We start from the raw sequence: 23,856 nt of genomic DNA, 5'->3' as shown, positions 1-23,856 counted from the left end.
TTTAAGTATTGCACTATCCCGTTTTTTCTAATATGTTTCTTCAACCAAAGGTTGTCTGGAGGAGATCGCTTCAAGCGATAAGGCCGCCTTTGTGCATATGTATATTATCGTTTTTGTTAACCTGGTTTTATATTTGTATGTGCAATAAAGACATTTTCTTCTTCTTCTTCTTCCGATATACTTACTACATACTTCCGTCGTTTGGCGTAACGTTTACCGTTCACGCATCGCACGCACCAGAATCTCTCAAAAAGGATATTTTTGATGTTTTTGCCCGAGATTCCAATATAAATGAATCCTATCTCGATCGATTTATCGCCCTTAAAACCCCCTGTATACTAAATTTCATGCAAATCGTTGGAGCCGATTATATATATATACGAGAATTGCTCGTTTAAAGATATAAGATAGATTTATCATTTCCAACCCAGGGTTTCTTCTCTGAATGTCTGTCTGTTGAAGTTGAATGTCCACCTGGTCCTGTCCTGCTGGTCAAGTGAGAATTTGTTGACCTCGGAGAATATTATGGAGAACTCTCAAGCATACAGCTTTCCTCACGCTGTTTTCCTCAATTTGGATTAGGTACAAGTTTATTATAAAACAATATCCGTTAAAGATGGTTTCTAATTGTTGTAATTCATTGGTGGAGATATTGCATATATATTCTGCTTTTCGAACCGGCGGTAGAGTCACTACAAACATACATACTTGACGTTTCAAAAGTGTAGTAGGCGTACTTGAAATAAATGAATTTTGAATTTTGAATTTTATACTTAATTATCATATAAAAATACAGTCTAATTGAAAACCTTACTACTTTCGGCTAAAACCCGATTTGTCTTCTTGTAAGCGGTGATAGCCCAGTGGTTAAAACTTCGGCTTCACTTTCGGTGGGCTGAGTTCGAATCTCAGCACGCACTGTTGTAAGTTATGTGCGTTTCAAGTAATTAAAATGTCAGTTGCTTCAAAGGTGAAGGAAAACATCGTGAGAATACCTACACGCCTGAGAGTTCTGCATTATGTCTCAAGAGCTTGGGAAGTCCACCAATCCGCACTGGGCCAGCGTGGTGGGCAACGGCCTAAACCCTTCTCATTGTGGAAGGAGACCCGTGCCCTGTAATTGGTTTATATGATGATGATGTCTTCTTGGCCAGAATATCTAGGTAGGTATAGGTAAACAATACAAATTTAGGGGTAAAACGAAATTAATAACGAATTCTCACCTGACATCTCAATTAAATGTAAAACCTCCACCATTAGGGCGTGTACACAATAACGGAACATTAGAGCGTGTATACATCAACGTCAGAACAGTCTTACGTATTTCTTCGGGGTCATTAGCAGAACGGCTTCCATTCCGAGGCCCATTTAGATAAAATGTCGGAGATTTCGACGAAGATTCCCTTACCCCCCCTTTTGCCCCTTTCTTACCCCGTTTACCCCCACTCGTAAGCCCGCGAGTAATGAGTCGCGAAGATTTTAGGGTGCAAATGTTTATATAGGGTGTGAATTTAAGCCATTGGTTCTTAGAACTTCGGTACCGTTATAAGTTTTGTTAATTGATTAATCTAATTGTTTTAATAATATGTGCAACCTATACGTTAATTTACAAGTAGAGGTTAGCGACTTAACGAGCCTTTAATACTGATTCTTTAAACATTTATATTTTAAAGTAATCTCTGCTAACTTAGAGTAAGCGGAAAAATACAAATTCCACAGGAGAAGGTTTATTAAAAAAATATTACAGGTAAATGTGATAATGAAGTTGTAGACACTATTATATGGATCATATTCCACAAAAAAAGATAAATGTGCTAAAATATTATGTCTATATTTTATGTAACTTACGTCATTTAACCTACCTACCTATCTTTAAAACACCCACATTTAATAATGTTTATGGAAAGAGGGTATGGGAGTACCTCCTGCCTAGTGTTTTAGAAAAATTACCTAGACCTTTACTATAAGAAATTAAGAATAAAAATCTGAAGCAAATCAAAAACAAGTTGAAACGTTATTACATTCAGGGGACGTGCAAAAACTACAAGGCGGACGTCCATCCAGACCATTCCTACAAATTCTATTAATTAACACTATAGAAATATTTCTTTTGTTTTTTTCCTTACATTAAATATTCATTAATATATATTTGTGCAAGCCTCTCGAGCGCAAAAATCATCCATAATCAAGCGTAATGTAATTGAGATTTAAACAACAATGTATTTTTTATTTATAATAAACAGGTTTAAATTTTTTTATTTTTTTCATGTAATTTTTAGAGATAATAAATATTTATAGTGCCAAAATAAAGATAAATTGTAGGATTCCAAAAAATCAGGATAGGTTAAAAAATTTATAACATTTAATTCATATAGTTGTACAAAACCAGTCTCCACTCCGATGTTTTGATATTTTTGTAATTACTTTTAAAAAAACATCCTGTACATTGAGTACCTATACATTGTTGGAACCCCCGCTAGAATTCGTTTGCTTATCTTTACTCTTTGCCTCGCGAGAGAACGTCTTTGACTTTTATAATGCATTACTTGGGAAGGGAGAACTGGAGGTATACTCGCGAGCTTTGCTATGGTTTAAAAGATTGAACAGAAGTCCTTAAAGGAGGATTTTTTTATTCGCGAAATAACATTGCCTTTTATAGCGTGCTAACAATAATATAAACAGAGTTAGTAGTATTGAAGCTAGTTGTGGCCAGTGGAGTGCACTTCATACGTGAACAAAAGCACTGCTTACCCTAAATTGATATATATAACTTAATACGTTCAAGCTTTATCAAAAATGAATACTACAGTATATTCTTTCAACAAAATACAATTACTATAAAATATATTTATATATATATATAAATTTGTAAATATGATATATGTATATTTACTTTTAGGTTGGTATACAAACTATTTCAGAAGTCGTTTGTTTTTTGGGTAATTTTATTTCTATCATGATGTCTCTATTCGTAATTTGTTCTTTTTTTATGAAATCGGACCATACTGCAATATTTTTTTTAAGAATCCGAATTTTTTTTAAAACTCAATTATAGTAGTAAGAATTTCGCGTCTTTTGCCGCATATGCAGTATGTATTTAATTGCGTTTGAGATTGTGTGTTTTTTATAATTTTGCATGTATCCACTTCGATTACACTTATATACCGCTAAAAATATTAAACTAACCAAAAAATATTAAAAGACCCCCATATAATATTTAATCACAATGTATCTTAGTTATACAAATTCATTGCTGGAAAGAAATTGGTACAATCATATAAAGGTATAATTTGTATCCAAACGCATTCTGCCTATGTTTTATATAATATAACTAGCTGTGGCCCGCGACTTCGTCTGCGTTTGATTTTGTTTTTAAAGTATTCAGTATCGCTAAGCTTTAAATGAGTATAGTAGTATATATATATAACATGTGACTGCCAATTAATTATAGACATTTAATTTGAAATAAAATAAAATTGCGACTATAATTAAAGATCTAAGCTATCCTATCTCTTAAGTTGGACCAGACTGCTCACGGTGTACCAATTTAATTTTAAATCGGTTAAGTAGTTTAGGAGTCCATCGCGGACAAACATCGTGACAGGAGATTTATATATATTAAGATATTATGTATTTTAATTATATACGTTATTTATTACTATTGCTAATCACTCAGCTAGATGTTGAACAGACAACATCGACCTGTCTTTTATTTTTTCTTTGTTAAAAATCCGAATTCGAACTGCCATGAACAAAAAAAATCAAATCTTTCAATAAAAGATTAAGAAGCCATTTTAATAATATTACATTTTATACCTAATATATTTTATCTCAAGTCGGTAGAATACTCGTACAACTACATCTAGTACATTTTTTAGTACAAGTAACCCTTTTACGGCAATCTCATCTGATGATAAGTGATGATGCAGTCTAAGATGGTAAGGGGATAGCCTGTTAATGCGTTTATCAGGTGAATTAACCCCCCTCTCCTCCTTATCGAAACGCTTAATCCCTTAGTTGTAGGTTTGTGAGTAGTGATTAGCCACGACCGAAGCCTCCCATCAGATTTCCACGACTAAGCGTACCAAGCTATTTTGACATAAATAAATAAAATAAAACATCATCTTATAACCCTTTACCACTACAGGACAGTGCCCTCTCACAATGATCGGCTTAGCCCACCACGCTGGCCCAGTGCGGATTGGTGGACTCCACACGCCTTTAAGAACATAATAAGAGTTCTCGAGCATGCAGATTTCCTCACGATATTTTCCTTTACCGATGAAGCAAGTTTGATTTCAATTGCTAAAAATCGCACATAGAAAAGTTAGAGGTTTACGAATAGTTGTTGTGATTCGAACTCGGCACCCCGAAAGTAAAACTGCAACCCTTTCGCTATAACCGCTTCCAACAAAAATAAAACATGCGAAATATTTGACACTATATTTAAATACGTTAATTTTGTCTACCAAATAACGTATTTAAACGTAGCAAAACTAAGTAAAGATACGAAACGAGCGTAGCTACCTATCCAAAAACTCTACCCTTTTCAATACTTAATACACCACACCCTCGCTTGCCTTGGGGCAATTCTTCAAAGGGTGAAAAAACCCCGGAGGGGGTGCGCCCTACCCCACCGCCCGCCTTAAAGTAATTCTTAGGGTGAAAAAAGGGGTGGGTACTTAGCAACGAATAGAATGGTGGAACGTTTTTGCATTTCGGGATTTAGTATTTTATTCTATTTCGTTTTGGTTGCAATATTAAACGTGTTTTAACTATTCAATGCTGGCAACATCCCGTTTTGAGGTCGTTACAATCCTTTCATTAAGAGATTGCTGTAGTAATATTTAGCAATAAGGCCGTCTTTGCAAGCATGTTGTATTTTTTTTTTATTGTTAGTAAATTAAATAAACCTATGATTGAAACGCTCAGAGATCCCCTGACTACGTATTATTTAAACATTGGCAAAAAGTGCACCAGATTCCAAACATTAAATAATATAAAATAGTTGAATTTTAATTGTAATTTAATTTATTCTAATTTAAATTTTAGATTTTAATTAATTATTGTTCTTTTTATTTATACTTTTAAATCTGTCTGTTATATTTATTTTTTGTTAATCTTTCAATTTTGTATATGGGTCCCCGACCTGAAATAAAACGATTTTATTTTATTTATTGAAATCAATACTTATCTAGTAATAATATAACTGTAAAAGTGTCTCTGTACATAGGTGACAAGCAATCACCTATGTACGGCTTAAACACTGCACCGATTTTGATGAAACTAGCATTTTATAGCTTCTATCCTGCGGATTGACAAACGATACGATACTTATTATCCGGTATAAAATAGTCTGGTATAAAATATTATTAAGACCTATATATTTTATAACAGACATAAATATTTTATTTTATATAGAATTGAAGTATTTTACTGTATTGATACGGCTCAAAAAAAATTGAGTCGAATTTCTAATGTAATATGCCTTTTTATTTAACGCCCATTCGCTTTAAATAACTAAACACGAAATTTTGGTTTTTGTGTAAAATTAGTATTAATATCGTATTTTTTAAGTTTAAGGTACACATCTATGTAGTAGGTAGATTATTGTCTTTAGGTAGCTAATATACGGCGTAAACGTTGTAAGACTTACCCTAAGAAATAAACGTAGAAATATAATGGCTTGTGAGAAAATCCAACAATATTATAGAAACTTGAAAACATAAGCAATATAGAGGCGAAACTATAACTCCCCCACTAAAAAACTTTCTCATCCCAACACTTAAACGCACACAGATAAAAATCTCTCCACCCGTTCAACGAACACAGACAAAAAACGTTAACTAGTTAACCCATAGACGTATACAACGTGCCGCACGATATGTTGACAAAGATTAAGATTAAGAGTACTTTGAAAAGAGCGAGAGAAAAAATTTACGAATATTCTAGAAATTTTGTGGAATGTTGGTCTTTCCACTGGTTGTTATCGTATAATATTAGACAAGCGCAAGTATGATAAATGCCAAAAAGCCTTAAGTATGTTATCTATGTTAAATTAAGAGATAATAATTTAGCTTGCAAAAATAAAACTATTATATGATTAAATTATATACTTTATATATGCTTATCAAGCAATATTAAAGAGTATTATAGAATCTTTACAATTGATATTAAGATAAATTATCTAAAATATGATCAATCTAGAAAAATAAAACCACGTTTGACGCAATTACTTTGGTTTTTGTTCGATTAACAATGATGCCAATTCTGTTACACATAAATCTCTTAATTGAATTAAATTGATAAATTTAAAAACATTTCTATCCTTTTCACATGAACAGTTGTTAAAATTGTAGCGCTACTTTAAGACTTGAAAAAGGAGCTTTTTGATTCGGCATTACGCGCTTTTAAATTTACAAATTGCGCAGACCGCGCTATACGTCTATGAGGTAGCCCCCACCCAGGCGGGGGGGCCCTCATATCCTTGCAGAAATTTTGTTTACTTCTCTCTCGCAAGGAACCGGCAGTCCGGGAAGCGGGAATAGGAACTGCGCGGGGATTGGTTTTGCGTTCCAAGTTTAAATCCGCCCGTTTCGTTTTTTGTCTGTGGTTCTGTAGAATGAGTTTTTATTTTGCGGCCAGTATTTTCGTCATTTTGGTTAGCGTAGGATTTGAAATTGGAAATAACTATTTGTGAACGCAATTCGGAACATGGTTTCCACTGAATTAATATTATCAAGCTTAAATCCGACCGTTTCGTTTTTTGTCCACGGTTCAATTAAATGGTTACCTCTTATTTATTTGCGGCCGGTGGTAATCCTTTGTACCTGTATGCACATTTATTACTTTACTTAATTTGTTTGATATGAACTGTATTAATAAATTATTAAAAACACTTTATAGTATGAGTATTGGACTTTAAATTAGATACTTACAAACTAAAATATTGGAAATGCTACCAGGTAACACAAATAGTCGAGCAGGTATTTAATAGTTTTGCATTCTAATTTTAAATACAATTTTTATTTTGCGTGGGGGGCTGTCTAAATATAAACGTTTAAATAAGCTGATGGGTGGTGAAATAAGGGTATGATGATTTGTGAAATGTTGTTTCCCTACCTTAATTTGCTGTATTAGTTCAGTTTAGAAATAATTTAGAGTAAGCGATATAATATAAGGTGCAGATGGGCTCAATAAATATCTCAATTACATCTTTTTACCATAGTAAGGTTACATACGATTAGTAAACAACTAACTGTTCGTTTTATCTGTGGACAAGTTATTTTTTTCTAATCAAAAACTAAGATTCCCTGTCGGTATACCTAGACTCGGGCAATTTGAAAACTCGTGCCTTGAATACTAGAACGCGTTCAATCCAAACTTAAATTTAAACGTGGAGTTGTTCCAAGTTCGAAATTTGAAAATTGGAGCGACTTGGCGGGAATTAAACACAATATGGGGGCGCGTTCAAGTTTTCCATTAGCCAACGAATGCAAGCACATTTTAAACGTGAAACGTATGCATTTAGAAAACATAATATCTACGTAGGTGGATATGCCTACTTAGTACGAGGACATAAAACATTTTATGACAGTCGGAACTGACCTATGATGGCATATATTTTTAATTGGCATTAAAGAAATTGTCACTTGAGAGAGTGTTGATCTAACACTCCCCAGAAATGACAGCTCAAATTCCATTTAAGTCCCAAATGTGAATGACATAAGTAGTAGAAGAACTTTTAGTGACACAAGCTCTGTCCGGAGAATTACTACCGCAATGATTCTACATTTTGGTCTGGAGTGCATAGTTGCCGGTGTATTTACAGCAGTGGCGTGCACTTCATATATGCACAAAAGCACTGTCTACCCTGATTTTTTTTTATGTCTCATGAAGGAGACGGATTTTTCCATTTCACGCCATATTCCTTCTTTATGCATACCCTGGCCAAGAGCCACGCCACTGATTTACCGGCACATGAGGCTTAACAAGTGTTACAACCTTAGGCGTAAGTACGCCTAAGGTTGATGGACGGTACTTTTTAGGACTTGTTTCTTGCATGCCCCGTTAAGTGTTGCTCTGGTCATAGGCATTGGTTTCCCACTTATCATCTGGTGGGCCTTCGGTTTATTCCGTCAAACATTGCTATAAATAAAAATGCTGTGGAATATGTTTGCATTCAGTAGCACATTTCTTGAGAAGTAGAATATAAAGACTGCTGTCCCGGCGAACTTCGAACCGCGGTTCATTTTTTTTTTCATGTATGTTTTATTTTATTACTTATTATCCTATTCCGGTCTAAGTGGAATCCAAAAAATCAAATATCATAAAAATTGGTCCAGCCGTTCTTGAGTTATAAATGGTGTAACTAACACAACATTCTTTTATATATATATTTATATTATATAGCTTTAACATTATTCTAAGACCCTCAAGTGTCAAGCACCGGGCGGTTGATGCGACGCGGTGGGTCGTGGAATGCAAATTTGTTTTGCTTATCAGAAGTTGCTGGGAACCGCTAGTTGCTATAAATGTTTTCACGGAATACTGATGACATGTCTTAAAGCCTTCTTAGCATCAACAATCTCGTAAAACGCATTAAACAAGTGTCTTATGGCCTATTACAACATTTCCCCCCTCAAACTTAATTTAAATAACAATATCTCAAAGAGTCAAATTAAAGCACCCAGCTGCGCCTACAAAATTTCTCAACTTTACCTGTAATTACAAAATATATTCCGAACTTGTAACTGGATTGAAATAGTACGTTACTGACTAGTGATGGAAAGTTATGATGGGTGGATGTCGATGGTTTTTTTTTATGATTATAAATGTAAAATAAAAAACCCAAAACCCATTTCCCCTAAGATACGGGATTTCCTAGTTCAGGGATCAGGATTTCAAAGATTTAATGTACTGTTTTTCTAATAGATATTTTCTATTTTCTATTTTTCCAATTTTGGTATAGTGTACATTATTCTACAAGATCCCTTTCATATGACTCCCATATTGAGGGAGTACAAAAATAAAATTCCATGCCGCCGGCTCCGGCTATTATGAATTTGAAATTTAGTATAGTATTTTACTAGTCAAGCCCTTTCATTTGACACCAATATTGTGGGAGTTGTGAAAAATGCGTAATCCGCCATGTTGTGGCGACAGCCATCTTATACCGATTTTCATCGCACATAGCTAAAAACACTCACGACTAATTCACCTTTCAAATAAAAAGAACAAAAAAAAAATCGGTTCATCTGTTGGGAAATACGATGCCACAGACGTGTATCTCACACACACACAACACAGATAAGTCCAACTTATAAACCCCGGTCTTTGCGTCTGGGGTTTAAGATGTTATTCATCACCATCAGCCATGAAACGGACAAACAAAAAAAACACGGCATTTTGGAGAACGTGGACTTCATATGATGTTCGAATATATCGTAATGTAGCGAGAATTTAGTGGTTGATGTTTGCTACTGTGCGTTGGAAGCGACTTAGATATAAAAGCGTTGCAAAACTGATTTCACAGCTAACTGCTCCCCTTTTAGGTATGAAATATATTCCAATATTGCTACGGCCTGTTTAAAAAACTTTAGCTGTTGCTGGCGTTCTTTTAAATCGATGTTGATGATGACTCTACCGACACGCCAAAAGATTAAATCCTGTAAGATGTCGCCGTAGCCCAGTACGATCTTATACTGCATCTTCACTTTGCAAAATAAGATTGTAGTAGGTACTAATTAGTACTTTGAAGTAGAATAAAATTAGAAAGTGGTTTTGTGGCGCATTTGAAATAAAAAAAATGTAACAATTTAAAGTAAATTGCAAAATTAAAAGTAAACTTATTATGAAAATTAAGCTTAATTTGCCATAGTCCGCAAAAGCAGGATAACCTGAATGGTGTAATTCACAATTTCTTCAATCCTTATACTCCACACCAAACAGATCTCCGGATATGCACGTTTCTCTCCGAAACCGGGGCATCCTCAGGAGATGTTGATTTTACAATGAATAATTGTTAAGAAAAATAATTGTTAAAAATTAATTTTTAAAAAGGAAACTTTAAAATTTGGATTTGCACACCAATACTAAACTACGGGGATAATCTCTGGAGAAAGAAGATATAGATAGTTATAACGAAAATAATTTCAGTTGTATTCAAGCGGAGGAACGACTGGGCAGACGCTAAATTATTCCACCTCCGGACTGCGCTATCAGCCGACTTCCTGCAATCTCTTGAGGTTTTCCTGCCGCGCCCCAAGACGGGGATTTATGCTTCGTTTTCTTAGAGGACGTCTTGCGGGGCGAGATGTAATTCAACTTCTTTCTTAATAACTGTCATTAGATACAACACTAGTTGCTGGTTTTTCAAAAAAAAACTTTTAAATGATATATTTTTTTATTTAAGCAATTTAATAAAGTATGAATTAACTGAGTATGATCTCATAGGCGTATAATATACGTATAATGTCCTCCATGATGTATCCGTCAACGGCGACACCTTGGCTTTATCGTCTCGAGTGTGCACGGATATGACTAGCGTAGCCAAATTTAGTTTTAAAGATTCGATTGCACGACTCGCAGTTGACGACTGTTAATTTAATTATACGTATAGGAAGGCTTAGGTCTAATCTTTTTGTTGTGGCGCTTTGAGTCAAGGTGTTCTAGACGTTTCTTTAAGGTTTTACATTTGACATACGTATAAGCTTAGTTTGACGAAGTACACGGTAAATAATAAAAAAATCCTTAATTCTATACCTATCGCACATTTAAGTTTTATTTTTAAGTAGATGTATTTCTTTGCCCAGAATTAAAAACCTACAGAAACTGAACTGTGTACACGACTAATATTGAAGCATCAAAACTCAAAAGCCACTCCATTAAGAATATTTCTTCAACAGGCGATTAGTTCATTTCATTATGAAAATGAAAATAATTATTTTACCTCATAAAATGGGGAAAATGAGAAAAAGTTTGTAAGCTAGCAACATTCCTCGGGTCTGAAGTCAGACGTGCGCAGGGCGTTTTGACTGTTTTAGGAAACAATGCACTTCATGTAATAATGGCTGAATGAGGATTCTATATGTTTTTATTCTATCATTTTTGATATATTATTTAGTAGCAGTAGAGCAAACAAACTCCTCAGCTCCAATCGTATTTTCAGGTTTCTTTTAACGTAGATTAATGCTTTGAACATATTATAGTATTATAAGTTTATTTACAACATCACAGAGATCCCCCAAAATGCGCTTTCAGTATTCGTAAAATATGAATATTAACAACATAAATATTATATTTTGGAGTATATAAATAAATAATAAATACACTACTACGACAATACACACATCGCCATCTTGCCCCACAGTAAACGTAGCTTGTGTTATGGGTACTAGAAGACTGATGAATATTTTCTTTATGAATAACATACATAAATACTTAGAATATACATATAAACACCTAGACACTGAAAAACATTCATGCTCATCATACAGACATTTTCCAGTAGTGGGAATCGAACCCACGGCCTTGGGCTCAGAAAGCAGGGTCGCTGCAAACTGCGCCAATCGGCCGTCAATATGAAATATTTTAAGGAATTTGTTATTAAACAGCCAGGCTGAACAGCAAGGCTGATCCTATGTATGTGTGACGTGAGTTATCCAGGCACATGAGGCTTAAAAAGTGCTCCAAAGGTTTCAGGTTTCAAGTTCCACTGGGCGGCACGTTTCAGGAAGTACTCCTTGCATGGCGTGGGCAGGCCCGTCCGCAAAATTAAAACTATATAAAAAACTGAGTAATTACAAAACAAAAAACGAATTATATCGACTGATTATATCGATATTCGAAGGATAATACATCACTAGTCGCGTACAAAGAGACAGTAAGAAATTATGTATTCCCCTTCAGCGTAGTTTGAGCAACTTTATTGAATTTGTTCGGAGGTGTTCGCAATGCAGTACTTTTGTATGCGTGATGGGAATGTCACTCGACTCATTACGCGCTACTTTGTTTATGGGCGTAAGATATGCCGCCATCTTGAATTTAGCGAGGAGTTTATTCAATTTATTTACAAAGATTTAATCTTATTTAGTGTTATTATAAGAGAATATCAGCGGTGATAGCCCATTCGGTAAGGCTTTCTTAATAATTGTTAAACAATTATTCATTGTAAAGTCATCATCTTCCGAGGATGCCCCGGTTTCGGAGCGAAACGTACGTAGAGGGTTCAATGCCGAAGATCTGTTTGGTGTTGAATATAAGGATTGAAGAAATTATAAATTACACCATACATATTCTTCTGCTGTTCGCGTAGTATAGCAAATTAAGCTTAATTTTCATAATATATTATAGATTTCCGCAAAGTAACGCCTGATTCTATCCAATACTTAATCCAGCGGTTGCAGCTAACCAACTACGGAGACAGGTCCAAAAAGAGAAGAGGACGAAGCCAAAAAAAAAAAAAAGTGACAAAGTGAACATTTAATTGTGATCTAGGTCGCAAACAAACCCCACTAACCTAGCTAGATAAGAAAACCCTTTTGTTACTACCCGAATCTTAAACAATGTTATGTGAGCGTATATAATAAATGCTGCGAGAAAATTCAGCGACAAAGCAAATTGCTTTCCGTCCTGTATCGCTGGATTTATGGCCTCCCCCCGAGAAAACAGAGGTATAAGGCAAACTATAGAAATTAGCGAAATAATATCGCGCAATTATCTTGTCTTTGTTACAGTTTGTTGCTTCCCCTAGTGCGTAATTGTGGGGGGGTTACGTAACTTTATTGCAATCTTTGCTTTAAAATGGCTTTATTTTACCACCGTCTTGACCCACTTATTATATTTAAATTGATATTTATGCCCGTTTCCACTACGACGAACCAGCCAATGGCTAAATAAGTAAATCCTATTTGTCGGTCTATTGGCGCAGTGGGCAGCGACCCTGCTTTCTGAGTCGAAGGCCGTGGGTTCGATTCCCACAACCAGAAAATGTTTGTGTGATGAACACGAATGTTTTTCAGTGTCTGGGTGTTTATCTGTATTTTATAAGTATTTATGTATTCATAAAATTATTTATCAGTCATCTTAGGTACCTATCACACAAGCTAGGCTTTCTTTATGACTAGATGGCGATGTGTGTATTGTCCTAGTATATTTATTTGTTTATTTTTGAGATTCCTAGGCCACTCATCAAGCGTTCTCCAATTGTTATCAGTTAGTAAAACGTTATTTTTCTATGGACATTTTTATTAATTTTGTACTTAAACTTACTACTTACTTACTAGAAAGTATTGACGAGAAAGCCGTGATAGCGCATTGGGTACGAGACCTACTTCACTTTCGAGGTGGCGAGTTCGAATCCAGGCACGCACCTCTAACTTTTCAAAGTTATGTGCGTTTTAAGTAATTAAAATATGTCTTGCTTCAACGGTGAAGGAAAACATCGTAAGGAAACCTGCATGCCTGAGAGTTCTACGTAATGTTCTCAAAGGTTTGTGGCGTCCACCAATCGGCATTGGGCTAACGTGGTGGACTACTTCAAACCCCTTCTCATTCTGGGAGGAGACCCGTGCCCTGTAGTGGGACAGTAATGGGAATAAATATAGATAACTCTCAGGCATGCAGGTTTCCTCGCGATAATAAATAAATAAATAATAAATAAATTTACTAACCAAAATTCACAAGTAGACTTAAAACTATTATTGATGATATTTAACTATATTATCGATGAAGCAAGTGATTTATTTTTTTATTTAATCTTTATTATTTTTTGGTGGCCTTATCACTTTGTGTGTTATTATAATCTATAACCTATTTTAACTTAATTATAATAAAATATAGGTTATTGTATAATAAATATTAATTTTATTATATTATAACCTATAATCTATGATATAATTAAATTTAATCACAATAATGTACACTAAATAATAGTGTGCATAGCATCTCCGCCTGCTTTGATAAGGGGAAGGCCAAGATGCTATTGCACAAACCTACCTGCAACGATTGAGTAAAAATTTGTTGTCGTTCTACGGCGTTACGTTCACACTCCGTCAAAACATGTTGGATGTCGTCAATAACACCACAAACAGGACAGTTCGGGGAGTCAGATATTTTCCCAGTATCTAACTTTGAAAATTTAGATACTGGGCTTTCAGCGCTTCCTTTAATAAAGAGTGTAAATACAATAAACCAAAGCTGAAATCCTTACAAAAGTACCTACGTAGGTCAATATATCAAAATATTCAGAGTAATAGACAATCAATTTAATTTTTCGTTACATAAATATCTCTGGTCCGCTTCGTTATCCCGTTAACGCAATTAATGGCCGTTGGAAAGAAACCGTTAACGATAACATAGACTTATCGTGTGGTTAACAGAGCAGGACTTTGTATGAACATTCCATAATTAAAAAATCTCTTTGTTATTTTTACCATTTGTGCCAAATTATTCCGCTTAGTTTAAACCCTTTCTCCAACTTGCATAAAAGCGCCACTTTTAAAAGTAAACTAAGATACCTTATCTATCGGTTATTTGGTTGGTGGATTCTTTTAATATTTTTTTTTAAATTAGCGCTTGAATACAAACTTGTAGCCATTATTTAAATAGTTAAATATACATTTCGGAAGGAATACGTGGATAGTTTATGGCATGGCTAAAAACTTTTCTGCATCGGATTATCGGATTACATAGTTTTGCTCGGCTTGTTTTATTTTTTTTGTGATTACATTGATTATTAAAATTATTCGAAGCGCATGCTGAGTTCAGAATAATCATTGATAAGTTTAATAAATTTAAGGTGAAAACTTCTGAATCAAGAAATGCGTTGTATAGTTCTTGAAAAGCAACTTAACATTTTATGATAAACACAAAGAAATATAAATAAATAATAAATACCCCCTGCCTGGCCCCTGAAGAAATCTCTAAAGAGATTTCTTGTTTCTTTAAATTTGTGGTACTAAATATATACCTAAATAAATAACAACTGAAAAAAATACAGACATACTAAATGAAAGTACTAAAAATAATTTATTTTTAATAATATTAAAAATTAAATAATAAATAGGTATACTAATAATTGCCCTAAATAGGTGGGCTGATTTTTCACTTACCGTCAGGAGGGCCATCTGCTTAGTTCGTTGATTATTGCCGTGAAATATACCAAATCGTAGAGTCCGGACCTGTCTGCCCGCCCTGCGTTTCAAAATATAAATTGAGATTCATATATTTAGCATGGGTCCAAAAGTGCTTTGAAAAGTAGTTGGAAGGGTCTAATTCCTTTAGTTTTACTGCCTTTTTGGGAGGTTTTTAGTTCGGTTGAGGCCCCGCTGTTTTATAAGGGTCGATGTTTGGATAGGCCGACCTTTTTTAGCCGTCCGGGACAGGATAGTTTTAGTTTCGGATGTAAAATTTTAGCGAATTACATTGGAAAATTCTTTCGGTGCCTTTTGTTTTTCAGATTTGGGCGTATGTCGTTTTATGATATTACGTATATCACCATAGTATAATCGAGTCTTGGGTTTAGTTATTCAATAGTTTTAATCTCACTCCCTCCATGTAACGTTATTAACTTTAACATTCTGCAGCATTTTTTTTAGTACCGTCTTGAAATTCTTGGTTGTTTATATTTCGTAAATTCATGATTTTTATTTTATTACGTGTGTAGTAATTTTCAATTATTATGAATAGCGCTTAGGGTTACTGTAGATTGAACATTAGAAGTACTGGCGATGTCCGGTAATAAAAATATCTAGTCTTTTAATATGCCAGATATTATAACAATATTCATTATAATATGAATTAGAAACTATGCTCATTTATTAAATACTAACGAGAATGTAAACCAAAGAATGCAAAATTAGTTCCCTTTTCCCAAAAATGAAGTTGAAAAATTGATTAAAGCTCGCGCCGACCGCATGCCGTGCTATGAGAGTTAGTTCTACACGGAAACGTCAAAGTTTCGCGTGGGGGTGCGCAGGGAGGTCTAGGGGGAAAGGGGTAAAAAGGGGGCAAAAATGAGAGCGCTGAAGACGGATCGGGGAAGTTTAAAATTAGACTCTCCTCGCCCGCCTGTTCTTTTACACTAAATAGACAATGTTTCGAGGAGGGTGTTCGAGTAAAATTGCTTGGGGGTAGTTTAATTTCTTTAGGTATTACATACATTATGTGCGTAAACTTCTTCGTATTACCAAGTTTTATCGCATTAAACTTTAATAAGTATAATTTCACTATGATTTTGGTGGATGAATTCTTATCATTTTAATGTTCGATCAATAATTACATTAAATATACTTGTGGAAAAGATAAAGATTTATCCTGTCCCCGGGGAAAAAAACGTGTCCTTGTGTCATTCAACGATTAAACATTGTCTCAGAGGCATTTTCTACAGTTACTGTGCAGACCGATTCGTGAGCGACATTTTCGACTATACTTGCGACAGCAAAAACTGACGCACTGACGTATTCGCGACAATGATCCGCCTCTACGCTCTACTCAGTGCAAGGAGATTAAACCATGTGGTATCGTGGACTTCACACCCTTCCTCTAAACAACCTGTTCCTGTCGTTCGCGTAGGTAATGGGTCATGATGATGAATGTTTATCACTACTAAAGTTTAATAAATGAATGAAAGAATGATTGAATGGATCAGTAAATGAATGAATGAGTGAATGAAAAATTATAAAATAACTAAACATTTTAAACTAATATTTTTAAACTAATGTATAAAATAACTAGTTTACACGATGTATACAATTAAAGATACATAAACTAAAGATTTTAAATATAAAATATGTAAGTGTTTACATTAAGTCTATGTGCAAAGCGGCTGCGAGGCCGGGGAGCGCAAGTTCTTGAAACAAAGGAAGGTAATTGAAAATTCTATCAAAACTTGAAGGAGTCCCGAAGCTTCTTTGACAATAACTTGGCGAACTCGTTTGGCGGCAGATGGCGAATTACGTACGATGTGAATATATTTTGTTTAATGAGAAAAGTAGCTTTAGCTTTTGCGTTTCCATTGTAATTGCAATTCCATTTTTACATTTTAAAATATTATGTTAGATTTATGTAATGTTATCAGCGTGAATTAAATAAATGTTTGGTATGACCACTGATCTTTTTTTATACACTACAAGGTAGCCATTGAATTAAATCTTACCTGTAAGTGATGAAGCGGGTTAACCTGTAAGCGATATGGCAGTTATATCGAAACCATACCGTTAACCGGTTTCTACTCGTCATCCCACCGGAACACTAAATCGCTTGGCGGAACTTCCGTGTCTGGTGGTAACTAGCCATGGTTATAGCCTCCCACCAGATCATCATCATCACATCAACCCATTACCGGGCCACTACAGGGCACGGGTCTCCTCCCACAGTGAGAAGGGGTTAAGGCTGTTTTCAACCACGCTGGCCCAGTGCGGATAGGTGGACTCCACGCACCTTTGAGAACATTATGTAGAACTCTCAGGCATGCAGGTTTCCTCACGATGTTTTCCTTCACCGCTGAAGCAAGTGATATTTAATTACTTCAAACGCACATAACTTAGAATAAATAGAGGTTGGGATTCGATCTCTTCCCCCTAAAAGTGAAGTCGAAGTCCAACCCACTGGGCTGTATTTTTTCTTATTTGCGTAATTGTTTCCTAATTTCCAAAATTAAGTTCAGTATTTATGACTCTACCAGGTTTGTCTTTATTTACCAACTTAACAAGTAGCATAATCATAAGAAAATAATAATGAGGTCTCCATCTTTGAATTTAACTAAATGGAATGGTATTAACCATTCCATTTAAATGAAATGGTCACGGTGCGTGCTGGGATTCGAACTCGGCCCCCGGAAAGTGAAGTCGAGCTATCACCGCTCGCCACTAGATAAAAAAGAGGAAATCATAATCACTTTAACTGATTGACGTTCAATAAATAAATATACTACGACAATACACACACCGCCATCAAGCCCCAAAGTGAGCGTAGCTTGTGTTATGGGTACTAAGACGACTGATGAATATTTTTATGAATAATAAGTATACATAAATACTTAGAATATACATATAAACACCCAGACACTGACAAACATTTATACTCTAATATCTAAATAAATAAATAAATAAATACTCATCACACAAACATTTTAAATGCTATATTCAATGCTTCATATAGGTCTTTTGTAGGGAGTTCCAAAATCCATGGTCGTGGGCCGCTTGCTCCCAGAAGCTCCCAGCGATTCGTTGGTGAAGTCTATCCAGCTATTAGTGTCCGACCGTCTGTAATAGGCTGCATCATTACTAACTGAGCGTAAATACTAGTCCAAATAGAGTAAACCGATAATTGAATTCGGGGATAACGCTACGTTATTGGTGTCTATTCGGTAAAATAGTTAATGCTACTGTTATTCTTTAATTTAAATGGAATGGCATTCAGGCTCACCAATAAGCCCCTCGGGCCGTTTCGTTAAATTGAAATGGATTAGTATTTTTACTATTAGACATTTCCGGATGCCGGCAAATTCTTCCATTTATTGGTTCGGGTTTTTGACTGTGGATTTTTAACCTGTATTACAAGATCAGTAAAATACACCTAGGTACGTAATTTAAAGAGATAATTAATGAATATAAATTTATTTAAAGACCTTTTCCTGAGAAGGGTAGTTATATATGAAAACTAATAATTAATAAATTCCTAAATATAATAAAAGAAAAAAAAATTAAACTTAATTGTATTGTAAACTTTGAGGACATTATTTTTTAGTTTTATTATTTTTTACTGTGTTTGTAAGTTTGCATGGAATAAAAGCTTTTTTTATTTTTTTATTTATTTATTTACTCTGTTATTGCACACCACAAAAAGTACACTCAAAAGAAAAGTATAACAAAATAACGTATAAAATTTGGCGGCCTTATCTCTTCATATCGATTTCATCCAGGCAACCAATGACGAAAAAAAAGAATAAGATAATTAAAGTAAGTGGCTATTTTTTTTATTCCACTACAAGTTAGCCCTTGAATGCAATCTCACCTGGTCGTACGTGCAGTCTAAAATGGTAGAGAACTGATTGTTAGGGGTTTCGAAGTTACATTAAACCCATACCCATAATCGGTTTCTAAACGGCATACTGGAACACTAATACTACTGAGTCACTAACGACGGATAAGGCTAGGCCTAAGTAAGTAGCGCCTAATCAAAGAAGACTCCTAGGCATACATTTACCTTTCAACAATCGATTTTCACTTGGCAACTACAATAGCCTAACTTGTCTATGATTCCTGTCACACGCTTGGTATTTTGTGTTTGTATTATCATATTTTTCATTTTCGTGTGGATTTAAAGTTATTATAATAAACCGATTTTCATTTGTCAAGCGTCAGTTTACGACTTCCCTAAGCATGAATTGGTGATGTAACTTCAGATCGCGCCATCGTCGATAGGAGTTTAAGAGCTGGTGAAATCTTATTATTTTCTACGCATCACCCAAATCATTAGACATCCGATTTAAGCGTTTCCTAGGTTTAGTGAAAAAGGGCATAAATCGCTTGGAGGTACGCTTGTGTCGGTAGGGTGGTAACTAGCCACGGCCGAAGCCTCTGACGAGCACAGACAAAGAGAAAATTCAAAAAAAAAATTGGAAGACAGCACTTACCCCTAACACAGGAGGTTGACCAATTTGCCATTAAGTTAAAAGTATTTTTTTTTTTAATTTTGCTGTCTACGCTTATTAATTCAGAAGGGGGTTAAAGGACTCTGAAAAAAGGATGTAAAGAAATGTTCTCCAAGTAAAATGTAAGATACTGCTTTGCCCGGTCAAATAGCACGTAAGATATTTAAATTAAGCATTCTATAGTCACAGTTCAATGCAATCTGTAGTTAGGTTACAGTAGGTTAGCTTTACGTATTTATAATGTGAAATCTCTTCTTGTTCAAAGTACAGATTAGTAAGGTTAAAGTGTACGATAGTTTTGTAGGTATACCTACAAGGTCTTTTGGAAAAGTAAGGTAAGGGAGAACCCATATTCGAACTAGGAACTAGGAACTAGGCTAGGCAATACGGTACGCGGAATCTAAGGATATTCATAGGATACCTGAATCGTGTACCAAAAGCTATCACCTAAGAATTGGTGAAACGTTTTTTTTCTATAGTCATCACCTAAATGATAAGGCATTCGATTTAGTCTATGCCTAGGTTTAGTTACAGCGGGCACTAGAAATATATATACAGTAAATTTATTGTAACAAAAAAAAACGTCTTTGTTAAACAAATAATGAGCAGAGTCTTATAATTCAAATAAGTAGGTATACACCGTTGCCAATTCTGTTACAACTGACATGTCTAAATTTTAAAAATCTTCGACTTTTGCTATCCTGTATATTGTTCTACTAGTAAAGCCTTTTCATTTGATATTCATATTAAGGGGGTTTTCATCAAACTAAGAACACTTCCGACTAGTTCACCTTTCAAGCAAAAAAAGTAAAATCAAAATCAATTCATCGGTTCGGGCGCTACCATAGACTGACACACACAAACAGACACGACAAACATATAACATATAACTCCGTCGTTTTTGTGTCGGGGGCTAAAAACAGAAGGAAATAAAAAACAAAAACATTCGTTTCATGATTTATTCGAAATTTGAAAGATAGTGTACGAGTCGCTGCGTTCTGAAGACCGGCATAATATGGCTTCAAATGAAAGGGATGGAAAAGAATACTATACATTATAAGAAATATCAAATCCAACATGGCCGCTACCACAAAATTTTACGAATTACATTTATTTTTTAGAACTCCCTGAATATGAATATCAAATGCCTTGACTAGTAGAATAGTGTACACAATATTGAAAGTCGGGGATTTGAATTTTTATTTATGTATTGTTGAAGTCATTTAAAAATTGAAAAGTTTATAAAACATTCGAACGTCTGCGATATTGCGACGCGTTCAAGTTTTAATAGAAATTTAGATTGGCCACGTTTCAAACGTTTCAGTAGCTATGTCAGACGGATTGCACAACTTGAGACATGTATGCTTACTGCTTACGTAATATTATAAATGTGAGTTTGTCTGCCTGTTTGTTTATGTTTCTTTCATCGAATCGATTTTGATGAAATTTGGTAAATGTATGATGGAGATGAACATTTCTCTTTAGACGCTCCTTCCTTACTGAAGATCGTGGTCCTGAGTTGTTCATGAGTAGGATAGTGATAGGACTAGTAGGACTAGTGGCTTCCAACAGTATCTATCTGAGGACAGCCAGTTTTTTTTATTTTTATTGATCAACTTAAGAGTAAAACAATTAACGAAAACTAGGTAACTAATCTCGAACCACACTGAGTTTATGTGACAAGGTATAATTTAGTGTTTTTTTATCACTTATTATTTAAGTTGTAATTAAGTGCAATATAATGTACCGTTTGTAGTCACGGCTGGTCTGTCAATCTGGTTGGTGAAAGCCCCCGGTCTTTTGGCGTTTCCCGTTATATATAATAAGTTGTTCTAAACTCTCATCGATGGAGATGGACATAGAAAAGTATTTATCCCGGAAAAGGTTAAATTATATGGAATTAAAATAATAACCTATGCACGAACTGACCGCTTAGTTAAAAGGTCTATACTTCCATCGGTCTTGGTGGAATTTTGAAATGCATAATATAAATATTGTTACGAGAAATAAATTTTTTCAGCGGGATTTTTAAACCTACATATGCGGACGTAGTCGCGCATAATTATAGCTGTTACATTATAATGGAGTTGTGTCCAAAAATGTTTTTTTTTATTAAGCTTATGACCAAGACGTTCTTAGTCATTAGCTTGCTCGCGCGAGTTATTTTATGTGTTGTACCGCATCTCGCGAGCAAGCATGACTAAGAACCCAGAATTTGTTCAAAATAAGACGGGCAATCTCCGACAAAAATTCACGTGAGCTCAGCCGTTAATTCCACAGTCTACTGTTATTGATCCAGAAAGGTTTCAAGGACTTTAATATGATATTTATTATTTTTATTCCATTGACGTAACTTGAACCTAAATGTAAGCACAGCTGATGTTTCGGCGGCCAACGCGTAATCTTAGTTTGGTACAGTTATTTCTCTAAAAACATTGATCCCAGTGTCAACTTGTGTAACAAAGGCGGCATAATAACCCTATGCATTTGCACGCACATGTCATAACCAGTTAATGCGGGTGCAGTCGCAAGACACAGCAAGTACAGTTCCAAAAACATCTAAAGTCTAAATGTAAGCAAAATCTATGTTAGAAACGTCTAGTTCTTCTACAAAGCTTCAACAGATTTCAATTTGGGCTCTAATTGAATTTCGCAAACTTCTATTAAAACGTAGTCAAGACGACTCGTGGTAATTCACTTTCAACGACTTTCCTACCCTCCATTTTGGAGTTTTAGAGAAATTTTAAAAGCATGATAATTAAATAAATTACATACTCGTATGTGTATATCATCATCATATGTACACATCCGGCCCACTACACGCTACGAGTCTCCTCCTACAATGAGAAGGGGTAAAGGCTGTAGTCCACCATGCTGGCTCAGTGCGGATTGGTGGACTCCATACACCTTTGAGGAAATTATGGAAAACTCTCAGGTATGCAGGTTTCATCACGGTGTTTTCCGTTACCGTTGAAGCAAGTGATATTTATTGCTTAAAACGCACATAACTTAGAAATATTAGGATGCGGGTGGGCTTCGAACTCGACCCCCGAAAGTGTAGTCGAAGCCTTAACCCCTGGGCTATCACTGCTTTTTAATGTGAACAAATGGCCTCTATTAAAACTACTCGCTGTTCAGTACTGTCACTTTTGGTTTTTAGCAAATTTGAGACTGTAAGTCATTATCGATCCATTAAAGGCCCTGTACAGGGCATGGGACTCCTGGCCCTGTACAGGGCATGGGACTCCTGGCCCTGTGCAACACTACGCGTTCTTGAGAACAATATGAAGTACTCTCAGGTATGCAGGTCTTCTCACAATGTTTTCCTTTACCGTTAATGAATGAATGAATGAATGAAAGAGTGAATGAATGAATGAATGAATGAATGAATAAATGAATACACTTTTATTGTACACAAAAGAAAAAGTAGTACAGAGATATACACATAGAGCAAGAGAGTACAATTTGGCGTAAAATTTATATTTGTGTATATAATAGAGATGTATATATATATTTATTTCTCATTTATTGCACCGACCCTTCTCTATGGTTTCTCCTAATGCGTCTTTGGTTGTCTGGAAAAGAAAAAATCGCTGGGCAGCGATTTTGCTTAAGGATAAGGATATATATATTATATAAATACATATAAATACAAATAAGACATAAAAATACATTTTTTTATTTTTTTATAAATAAATATACTACGACAATACACACATCGGCATCTGGCCCCAAAGTAAGCGTAGCTTGTGTTATGGGGTTTAAGATGCCTGATGAATATTTTTATGAATTATATACATAAATGCTTATAATATATAGATAAACACCCAGACACTGAAAAACATTCATGTTCATCACACAAACATTGTCCAGTTGTGGGAATCGAACCCACGGCGTTAGCTCAGAAAGCAGGGTCGCTGCCCACTGCGCCAATCGGCCGACATTAAATAACATTAGCGTTAAAAGAAATATAAAGACTGAAATCCATACTACCTCAGACGGACATCGTTAATTAAACAAAAATAAAGTACACATCATAATCAAAATCAATCAAATACCTAGTACATAGGAAACAGCCATACAAATGCCATTAAATTGAAGAAGAAGAAGGAAATAGTACCCTTCCTAAACATAAAGATACAAAATCACAAATCACAGACGAAACGGTAAACACCCCGAAATAATAATCCACACGACAC

Source organism: Pararge aegeria, chromosome 24 (assembly GCF_905163445.1).
Source record: "Pararge aegeria chromosome 24, ilParAegt1.1, whole genome shotgun sequence".
Classification (NCBI taxonomy): Eukaryota; Metazoa; Arthropoda; class Insecta; order Lepidoptera; family Nymphalidae; genus Pararge; species Pararge aegeria.
This window is presented reverse-complemented; position numbering follows the sequence as displayed.